This window comes from Zingiber officinale, chromosome 8B, assembly GCF_018446385.1.
Source record: "Zingiber officinale cultivar Zhangliang chromosome 8B, Zo_v1.1, whole genome shotgun sequence".
NCBI lineage: Eukaryota > Viridiplantae > Streptophyta > Magnoliopsida > Zingiberales > Zingiberaceae > Zingiber > Zingiber officinale.
The window spans coordinates 4,698,040-4,706,616 of record NC_056001.1 but is presented as its reverse complement, the minus strand read 5'-3'; positions in this window follow the sequence as shown (position 1 = coordinate 4,706,616).

The following is an 8,577-nucleotide window of genomic DNA, read 5'->3' as shown; positions in this document are numbered from 1 at the left end:
AGTATATTTGATCCTTCGGAACCCAGTATTGGCCAAGTCCAACTTGATTGACCAAGTTAGACTTGGAGACCCATGCTTGGACTGATCTAATACTTTGTTTGTTTATTAATGATAAATAAGATCTATATTTACTTTTGTATCCCAGCCCAGTTCTATTGTAGACGGCTCTTTGTGTCCCAAGAATCAAGTCCAAATTCTTGGAGCCCAAAGTAAACCGTTCTAAGGTATTTTCTAAATCTTTAACCTGATTTGTTAGACTTGAATTTTCTTCCTCAAGTTTTTGAACTTGAGTTGGAAACTCAGTCTGATCCTGGTCAGGTAAGGGTTTGGTGTTAGCCACTTCTTTAAGGACACTTACTTCCTTTAGAAGTGACTTAACTTTCAGGTTTGACTTAGCTAATTTGCGCAATAAATAGCTAACTAAAATGTTCAACCGGGAGATACTTACAGCGGGGTCTGGTCCTTCGGAAACGGATACGGATCCGTGGCTTTGTTCGGACTCCGCCTCAGACTCGCTCTCGCATCCGTATTCGACGACTTGGTCCCGGGCCATTAATGCAAGTAGACTCGTTTGTTCGAGCTCGCCGTCGTCGTCCTCCGATGAAGATTCGTCCCATGTTGCCTTAAGGACCTTTTTCCTTCTTTGCTTTTTGACCTCCTTCAGGTTAGGGCAGTTGGATTTGATGTGCCCTTTTTGGTTACACCCGTAGCATGTAACTTCAAACTTCATCTTTGTATTTTGTGGGCCTTCCTTTGATTTTACTGCCTTCTTTAGATCTCTTTTGTCGAATCCTTTCGTCTTGTAGAGCTTCTTCACGAGGTTTACCAGCTCGGTTGTAATGTCACCTTCTTCATCGTCAGAGTCTGGTTCAGCTTCCGATGCTGGTTCGGTTCTCCGTCGTGGTCTCGGTTCCCGGGTTCGGCTTGTACCTGCAACCAACGCAATACCTTTCTCGGTTGGTTGTGCATTAGTCTGCTCATGAAGTTCAAATTCACTAAAAAGTTCATCTAGTTTTAAAGAAGATAAATCCTTGGAAACTTTGTAGGCATCTACCATTGATGCCCACAATGTATTCCTTGGAAACGAGTTTAGGGCATACCTTATTACGTCCCGATTTTCTATCTTCTGGCCAATTCCGTGAAGAGAGTTAAGGATGTCTTGTATTCTCGCGTGAAGAGAACTCGCCGTTTCTCCTTCCTGCATTTTAGATTATATAATTTATTAAGTAAAAGATCTCTTTTACTTACCTTGGTGTCGTAGGTGCCTTCGTGGAGTTCGATTAGCTTTTCCCGAGCTCCTTTGCGGAGGAGAAGGGCCAACTCTGTTGAGTTCTTCCTTGGTAAGACCACACTGGAGGGTGCAGGTAGCTTTGGCGTCGGCTTCCACCTTTTTTATTAGAGAAGCGTCCCACTTCTCGCAGGGTGTAGTTTTGCCGTCGTCATCGATTGGCAGTTTCAGTCCCGTCTTTATGATCATCCACGTTTCGAATTGCATCTTTAGATACGTTTCCATTCTTCCCTTCCAGTAGCCAAAATCCTCTCCGGAGAATAGCGGGGGACGTACAGTGCTGAAACCCTCTTGTTGGGCCATTTATAATATGTAACAAAAGAAAACAACAGAATATGTTCCAAGACTAAGTCTTGGATTAGTAGTGCTGGAATAAAGAATAATAAAAACGAACTCGAGTGGTGTTGCACCTACTTCGAGCAAAAGTCGATTCAAGGGAAACACAAATTAGAATATAGCTATAAGGCTAAATTCTAATTCGACTCCGAAAACGAAAAAAAACTGCGAAAAATTTATTTTGAAAGGTGGTTGCACCAATTCAAAACGACCCCGCTCTGATACCAATTGTTGGATCGAGACGCGCTAGAGGGGGGGTGAATAGCACTCGTGACTATAATCGTTCGATTATCGGAATCGTAAAACGTAAGAGTTAATGCAGCGGAATAAAATAACACAGAGAGACAAGGGATTTTTACTTCGTTCGGAGCCTATGACGACTCCTACTCGAAGGCCCGCGATCCTTGATCGCTTTCCGTGGGCAACAACTATAAGCTCGACAAGAGTACAAGTATTACAGTTAAGTATTAAAAAGAATACAGTTATACCGACGACGGTATCGTAATCTGAAGATTCAGAGCTCCGGGTCGTCGATGTCTCGCAACAGCACTTCGAAATCGTCTCGTGAGCAGCTTGTAGCAGTAAGATCACTTGAAAGTTGTCTTTCGAAGTTGCTGGTCGAGACCCCTTATAAAGAGGGTTCAAGGCGCCTTATACTGTTCACCAAGGCGCCTTGAACGAGCCGAGTCACCCGCGTGGATCAGCACGGACCTGGTCGAACTCTATCTGGTTCAAGGCGCCTTCAGCCTATCCAAGGCGCCTTCAACCTCCGGTCCAAGGTGCCTTGGACTCCATTCAAGGCGCCTCCAGTCTGCTGCGCTGGCCTTTTCCTGGCTCGCACCCGAGGCGCCTCCAAGCTCCATGGAGGCACCTCGGCACTGTTCATCCAAGGTCTTTTTTGCACTTTGGTCCCTGCAAGATATGTTAATCCCAAAAATACCCTGTAGCACAAAGTTAGCACAAAACAATGATATAACTATTGAAATATTTAACAGTCTCTGGACTGTCCGAGTCTGACTTCAGGTTTCCTACCGGAAACCCTAGGTCGACCCGACGCCTACTGTTCCCTCTACGGGGAACGCGTCCTCACCTACTCCACTCAGGAGATCCTCCAGATCGACTGGACTTTTTCTCGGCACTCGATGCTTCCGGACTTTCTGCTGAACATCCGCTTCACCGGCCAGTTCAGACTTTCACCTGGTTCGCGACACCAGGACTTTCCACCTAGGGTTACCACCCCCTAGGACTTTTGCCTGAAGCCATCGACCTGCCAAGACTTTCCGCATAGGGTTACCACCCCCTATGACCTAGGGTTACCACCCCCTAGGGTTTTACCTTGCCTAACCGCAGTTAGGACTTTCCTGAAACACTCAGCAAAAGCTGTCAGATAACAAAGCACCTTAACTTTGAATCCTTTGCCATTATCAAAACTTAGGTTCGATCGTCGGATGCTTCCCGCACCAACAGAGGTCTATGTAAGCCAACCCCCGGGATTTGAAGACCTAGACTACCCAAACCATGTATTTAAACTAAAAAAAGGCGTTATATGGACTAAAACAAGCCCCTAGGGCATGGTATGAAAGATTATCTAATTACTTAATATCCAAAGACTTTAACCAAGGACAAATAGATTCGACCTTATTTGTAAAAACTATAGAAAAAGACATCTTTATAGCTCAAATCTATGTTGACGACATAATTTTTGGCTCAACTAACTCTAAGTTTTTAAAAGAATTTGTTAAATTAATGGAAAATGAATTTGAAATGAGTATGATTGGGGAACTCAAATTTTTCTTAGGCTTACAAATAAAACAAACCAAAGATGGAATCTACATTTATCAAACTAAATATGCTAAGGAGTTAATTAAAAAATTCTGCATGGAAAATTCAAAAATTATAAATACTCCAATGGCAACCAACATTAACATAGACTCTGACCCTGAAGGAAAACCAGTAGATCCAAAGTACTATAGGAGTGCCATAGGTAGCTTACTTTACCTAACTGCAAGCCGACCCGATATATTGTTTGCAGTAGGTATGTGTGCAAGATACCAATCCTGTGCAAAAGAGTCACACCTAACATATGTTAAAAGAATACTTAGGTATATTAAAGGAACTCTAAATGTAAGACTTTGGTACCCAAGAACTTGCACCTTTGACCTTTATGGATACTCTGATTCGGACTATGCCTGGTGCAAATTAGACAAAAAAAAAGTACAAGTGGTAGCTGCCAGATTCTAGGTCAGTGCCTAGTAAGTTGGTCAAGCAGAAAGCAACATTGTGTTGCTCTATCCACTACAGAAGCTGAATACATAGCTCTAGGAGAATGTGCATCTCAACTGTTGTGGATGATGCATACATTAAAAGACTATCAACTAGAATATAAAAATACAAAAATCTTTATTGATAATATCGACTCAATTAATCTGACCAAAAATCCTATTCACCATTCTAGGACTAAACACAAAGAGGTAAAACACCACTTTGTAAGGGATCACGTAGCTAAGGGTGAAATTGCACTCAATCATGTTGAGTCCAAATCAAACCTAGCTGATATTTTTACAAAACCTTTACCTGAGCTTGAGTTCAGTGCACTTAGAAGGCAAATAGGAATGTGTTGGGTAGAGTAGGTATCTCGTTTTGTTATCTTGTTTTTTTCAAAATCTAAGAAAAATAGTTTTCAAAATTCTAATTTATTAGATTTTTCAAAAGTTGGACTTAGCCTAAGCTTACCCCCTAGAAATCATGTTCCCCTAAACTTAAGCCAGAGCATCTCACAAACACCTAGGTATACCTTGATTGTGCTTGAAAGACATAGAATGGTGTGAGATGCATAGGGTACAGCCTGGACTCAAGAATGCTTATATCTGTGCATCAATATGAGTCTGGGCGTTAAACACGTAATATACATCAATCAAGTCAAGTTTTCCAACTCTAGTCAAATCTAACTTGACCAAATTGACTTGACTAACCATGTGAAAGTTGTTGCCCTGTAGGCAATCAGCAAGTAGCTAAAGGTTAGACAGTTGGTAAAGGATACTCAATTTTCTAGTTAAGCATGTTTGATCTTTAGGGCTCTGATACCTCTTAAAGTCAATCTATTAAACATGACTCATGCTTGGACTTAAGGACCAACTGACTTTGAATAAATAACCTAAACCAAATTCTTAGCTACGTTACTCCCTCCTTGTCCTAAAATTTAAGTATTGTTTAAAATTAAGCTAAGTTTATTTTTAACCTAACCTATAGTTTTCAATACTGTAAAAAGCTAAGCTAAGTTCCAATCTTAATTTTCAAAATTTCAAAACTCACTTTGAAATCCAACTCTGTAAATTCCTGCACAGTTTTGCAAAACTTAACTCATTGCCTTCAAAAATTAAAAAGCGACTTTAAAAATATTTTCTCCTAAGTAAAAATTATAGTTTTACTAGCCTTTTAAACTATCAAAAAGATCCACTTTCTAGTAGTTTTATAATTTTAACTAAGTTTCCAAAGAGCTAACATCATCTTTTCACTTAGCTAAAAATAAGAAATGACAATTATAAAACTATTAAGTGTTTTCAAAATCTAGTTAAATCAAATAACTATTCTTGCTTATTTTTAATATATGGCAAAGGGGGAGAGTAGCAATTTCAAAATAATTATAAAATTCAAATTTAAAATAATGAATATTAAAGGGGGAGTAACAGTTAAGGGGGAGCCTATACTTGGCGCTATACTTTAAATTCATAGAGTTTACTTTAGCAAATTTGCTTGTGTTAAATGTGTTCATCTATTCGTTTTTGATATCTGTTTACTTAACTTTGAATTTGAGTTGCCATAATAAAAAAGGAGGAGATTGTTGATGCGGGAAGCATCCGATGATCGAACACGTGTTTTGATAATGGCAAAGGATTCAAAGTTAAGGTGTTTTGTGATCTAACAAGTCTGCTTGAGTGATTCAGGAAAGTCCTAGCTGCGGTTAGGCAAAGGGAAAACCCTAGGGGGTCGTAACCCTAGGTAATAGGGGGTGGTAACCCTATACGGAAAGTCTTGGCAGGTCGATGACTTCAGGTAAAAGTCCTAGGGGGTGGTAACCCTAGGTGGAAAGTCCTGGTGTCGCGAACCAGGTGAAAGACTGGACTAGCCGGGAAGCGGATGTCCAGCAGAAAGTCCGGAAGCGTCGAGTGCTGAGCAAAAGTCCAGTCGATCTGGAGGATCGTACTGGCAGCAGGTAAATCTCTTGAGAGGAGTAGGTGAGGACGCGTTCCCCGTAGAGGGAACAGTAGGCGTGTCACGCCCCGAGAGTAAGGTCGCCCGACGAAAATCGGGCAGCACCTCCCCTGTAGCGGTGACAAATGAACCAGTATACATAGCTAACAGATAAACATATGCAGAATATAGCCAACACGGCTAGAACTAAACACAACCACGCAGATAATAAGCAGCCCACTCGGCTGGTAAATCAAACACAGCGGAAAATGAAATAACAAGTACGAAACATACCAAAAGAACTAACCGCGGGCCGGCCCGGCTTGACTCCTCGACAAAACAAAACAACTCACAGAATAACATCAAGTCCCAAGAAGGGTTATTACAATACCAAATTCAAAAGTTCAACTCACAACTAGAAATCTAAACAAAACCGGAAATCCGTCATCGGAAGCGACATGGGACTGGCAGTCGGGATCCTCCTCCAAGTATACGGCGTCAACTAACGGCTACCTGGTGAAATTACCAATGTATACGGTGGTGAGTATAAAAACTCAGCGGGTAATAGAGTAGACAGTGCATGAGTATCATAAACAGCTAAGAGTACAACAGGATACAGTCTCGAGAAAGATAAATAGCAGATACTACTGGATAAACAAAGTATATATCCATACCTGAAACCATATCCTAGGCTAACAGTGTAAGGTCTGAGATAACATAAACTGCTACAGTACTGCTCATAACTACATGGTATCGTGTGTGGTATATACATGTCAACAGTAAGTAAGTCAGTGTCTAAACACATATCACAGGTATAAATCTCAACCTATGTAAGCATAACAGCATAAATAAGCAACAGCAGCATAATCTAGTAACAGCAGCATAGATAAGCAACAACAACATAAATAAGCAACCAGCAAATATAATAACAACAGCGTATGTACGGATGGTCACCCCGCCACCTCTCTGCACCACGACCCATGTATGGTCGAGAGGCCGGATCGATGACAACTGTACCACCCAAAGGCCGCCACTACTCTCGAGTGACCGGATGGACATGTGCATAGAAATTGAATAGCTACGTCTATGACGGGGGTCCCTGCTGCCCGCGACTCCAGCTATCACTACCCATGAGTGTGCGAGTAGGGGCACGACAGGACAAGCGGCACACTCCAGCTACCACTACCCATGAGTGGCCGAGTGTGCGGCCCAGGCCAACGACCGCCTCAACCACAAGGGAGACAGGATCGTCGGCAATGCATGCAATGACATGATGCGAACAATGCAACAGTCATCATATATATATAAACAGAAACAGGTATGCTACATGAAGCCAGCATGCTTAGTAAGGAGTGTAAATAAACAGCAATCAAAACATGTAAACATGGTATCAGGTGTCTATATATATCCAATACCTAATATCTAATGTCTGACATCTGGTATCTGATACCTAGTGATATAGTATCTACTAAATACCATCGATAGCAACAAGAGACTGTATAGATACAGAAACGAGTAGCTCAAAGATTGAGTGGAAGTATCAACCGCAGGAAAAATCAGAGTGGAGTCAAGATAAACATAGTAGCCATCTAAACATATAGCTCATGCACTAAGATCAATGTACTAAAGAGATAAAGCAAGAAGTACCCGCCTCTAAATGTAAGCTGAATCCGATGTCACTTCGTCACGGCACCCGCCTCGATCAAAGTCCTGTGTCAACGTATAAATTTTAACTAATTACATATGAAACTGAATAACTATACTAATGTACATGACCAGCGAATTTGATCCGAGTTTCATTTATTACCTAAACAAATACACACTGAACTACTCAAAACTAGTCCCAAGCCTTAATCTATTTGTCCCCGCGAATCACACAATTCCAACCGAATCTGATCAACATAAGGGATTCTAAGCATGCATTGGTTCCATATACACTGGTACAGTACATAATTATCTCATTCCTTAACAAAATCTACATCTATCAATTATTTAAGCAACAATCAACAAGCTTCCAATTCTAACAGAATTCCCATACCTCACCAGCACCTCCCACTGTTAACTTACTATCGAAAGGTGAAATCGCCGGCACTAGCACACCGATGCTGCCCAAATGCTGCTGATTAACAGATCCAAGTCCTCACAGAGCTATATGCATCACAAGCATTCCAAACATTACCTAATCAGTATCAAATTCAATCTGAAACCAACATTTAGGTCTGAAATCTAACATCAATAGTGATAGAAACCTTACCTAATGGTTCCCGAATGAAGAACAGCCACTGGAATTGTGATCTAGCCCTTCACAGCAAGCCACTACCACAACCAAACCACAATCCGTTCATCCCCTCATCTGGTCACCAACCACAGCTTCTATTGCTAACAAATAAAACTCTAATCAAACAATCCATACCTCAATACCTTGATGCCTGAAGCTTCTACCGTCGATGAAGAGAATCCGACGGGATCAGCCTGGCCCTAAGCTCGGGAAAACGAGTCAGTTACCTGGTTCTCGCCACTATGGAGCTCTGGAACAAGAGATCTCACTCCCACGTCACCGGAGTTCGATTCCCCCTCTCCCGGCCGAGAATCCCTTGCGCGAAGCTACCCTTCGAAGATCTCTGCCATCACGACCTCTGTTAAAGGATTGGGGCTATCGACGACTTGATCCACGACCAGGTGCCGGCGATCGAGCGTGTGTACGCGTCGGAGCTGAGGCCGGCGACGGATAGGGCAAGCTCACGAGGGAATGGCAAGTTCGG